General features: G+C 41.1%; 1 pseudogene; it reads left to right on the top strand.

The window, feature by feature from the left end:
* Nucleotides 1–216: 216 nt before the first annotated feature.
* LOC127143346 (uncharacterized) lies at nucleotides 217–942 on the top strand (annotated as a pseudogene).
* Nucleotides 943–2,645: the final 1,703 nt, after the last annotated feature.

The raw sequence follows: 2,645 nt of genomic DNA, 5'->3' as shown, positions 1-2,645 counted from the left end.
GATCTCAGTGCTGCTATTGATACGATTGACCATCACATCCTTTTACAGAGACTGGAGCACTTTATCGGTATTAAAGGAACTGCACTAAACTGGTTTAAGTCCTATCTATCTGATAGGCTTCAGTTTGTACATGTTAACAACTACTAGTCCATGTACACAAAAGTTAGACATGGAGTTCCACAAGGGTCAGTGCTTGGACCAATCCTCTTCACTTTGTATATGCTTCCCTTGGGCAATATTATCAGGAATCACTCCATAAATTTCCATTGTTATGCAGATGATACACAGCTTTATCTGTCAGTGGAGCCTAACGAAACCAATCATCTAGCCAAACTCCAGGCTTGTCTTAGGGACATTAAAATCTGGATGACAAGCAATTTTTTACTACTGAACTCAGATAAAACTGAAGTCATTATAATTGGTCCTGAACACATCAGAAATACATTTTCTAATGATGTAGTTCCACTAGACGGCATTGCCCTGGCTCCCAGCTCCACTGTAAAGAATCTGGGAGTCATCTTTGATCAGGATATGTCCTTTAACTCACATATAAAACAAACTTCTAGGACTGCCTTTTTTCATCTGCGTAACATCTCCAAAATTAGATATTTTCTGTCTCAAAAGGATGCAGAAAAACTAGTCCATGCATTTGTTACTTCTAGGCTGGACTACTGTAATTCATTATTATCAGGCTGCCCCAACAAGTCTCTAAAGACTGCAACTGATTCAAAATGCTGCAGCACGATTACTGACAGGAACTAGGAAAAGAGACCATATTTCTCCTGTGCTAGCCTCTCTACATGTTAAATGAATTGAATGAGAGGCAGAGCCTTCAGTTATCAGGCTCCTCTACTGTGGAACTTTCTCCCAGTTTCGGTCTGGGAGGCAGACACCCTCTGTACCTTTAAGAGTCGGCTTAAGACTTTCCTCTTTGATAAAGCTTATAGTGAGGGTTGGCTCAGGCTTGAACCATCCCTTAGTTATGCTGCAATAGGCCTAGACTGCCGGGAGATCTCCCATGATGCGCTAAGCCTCTCTCTCTCTCTCTCTCTCTCAATTCAGTTCAATTCAATTCAATTCAATTTGGCTTTTTTGGCATGACGTTTTACATAAAACATGTTGCCAAAGCATAAAATGACACATGTACATCTCTCTCTCTCTCTCTCCACAGTATGGATTCATATCCCATAAACATGTTGCTAACTCAATATCTTCCCTTTCCTGTAGTATTGTGCTCTTCCGTCTCTCTCTCCTCTTCTGTCTCTTTCTGCAGGTATTTCTGCCTCTGGAGCTGTAGATTCTGATCTGTGATGACAAGTCTCCTGCAACTCCACTCAACACCTGCTGCTAGAATTAGAAATGACTTATACTGCTATTAGTTGTATTGCTATGTTAGCAGTTGATGATGGTCTTCTCTTGCCATTCTCTATGTGATTCCTGATAATGTCACCCAAAGGGAGCACAAGGTGAGTAGAATTGGTCCAAGACCAGAGCCTTGTGGAACTCCATGTCTAACATTTGTGTACATGGAGGAGTTACAACCGCTTTCTCGAGGATGTTAGAAGGAAAGGGGAGATTAGATATAGGTCTAGAGTTGGCTAATGTGCCTGAATCAAGAGTGGGGTTTTTCAGAAGAGGTTTAAATACAGCTACTTCATAAGACTGTGGCACATAGCCTGTCAGTAAGGACAGATTGATTATATCTAGTAGAGAGTTTTGATGGGGTCTAAGAGACAGGTTGATGGTTTAGATCAGAGGTCTGCAACCTGTGGTTCTGGAGCTGCATGCTGCTCTTCAGCCCCTCTGCAATGACTCCCTCTGACTTTGACAAAAAATCTCAGGAGATCATAAGACGTGCAAAGCCGTTCACAGATGGAGAATACATGAAAGAATTGTTCATTAAAATATCAGAGCATCTATTCTCAGACTTCAAAAACAAAATTGTTCAGAAAATTTGGGATATGCCTCTCTCTGCAAAGACCATCAAGGACAGGGCCAAATAAAATGGCAACAAACATCACCAGTCAGTAAAATGACAGTTCAGCTCAAGCATATTCAATCACCAGTGATCAGTCAAATGATGTAAACAGTATTGACCAGACAGCACTGTTATGCAGATATGTGAACTCTGATGGGCCGCAGGAGGAACTGATTTAGTTGATACCACTAAAAGGCCAAACATGGGAAGAGGATATTTGTGAGGCTGTTGTGAATTGCCGAAAAGCCAAAGAAATAAACACCATTCACATGGTGTCTGACTGAAACCTGGCTGTGTCAGGATGAGTATGTTAGCCTGAATGAATCAACCCCCCCCAGTCATATTAATACTCACATTCCCAGAGACACTGGCCGTGGAGGTGGAGTCGCAGCCATTTTCAACTCCACTTTATTAATTAACCCTAAACCTAAACTCAGTTATAATTCATTTGAAAGTCTTGTTCTTAGTCTGTCCCACCCAAGGTGGAAAACATTAAAGCCAATTCTATTTGTTGTAGTGTACCGTCCTCCTGGTCCATACTCTGATTTCTTATCTGAATTTTCAGAGTTCCTGTCGAGTTTGGTTCTTAAAACAGATAAAGTTATTATTGTAGGCAACTTCAATATTCATGTTGATGTCAACAATGACAGCCTTAGCTCTGCTTTTT

This window comes from Lates calcarifer, linkage group LG15, assembly GCF_001640805.2.
Source record: "Lates calcarifer isolate ASB-BC8 linkage group LG15, TLL_Latcal_v3, whole genome shotgun sequence".
Lineage (NCBI taxonomy): Eukaryota > Metazoa > Chordata > Actinopteri > Centropomidae > Lates > Lates calcarifer.
This window is presented reverse-complemented; position numbering and strand designations above follow the sequence as displayed.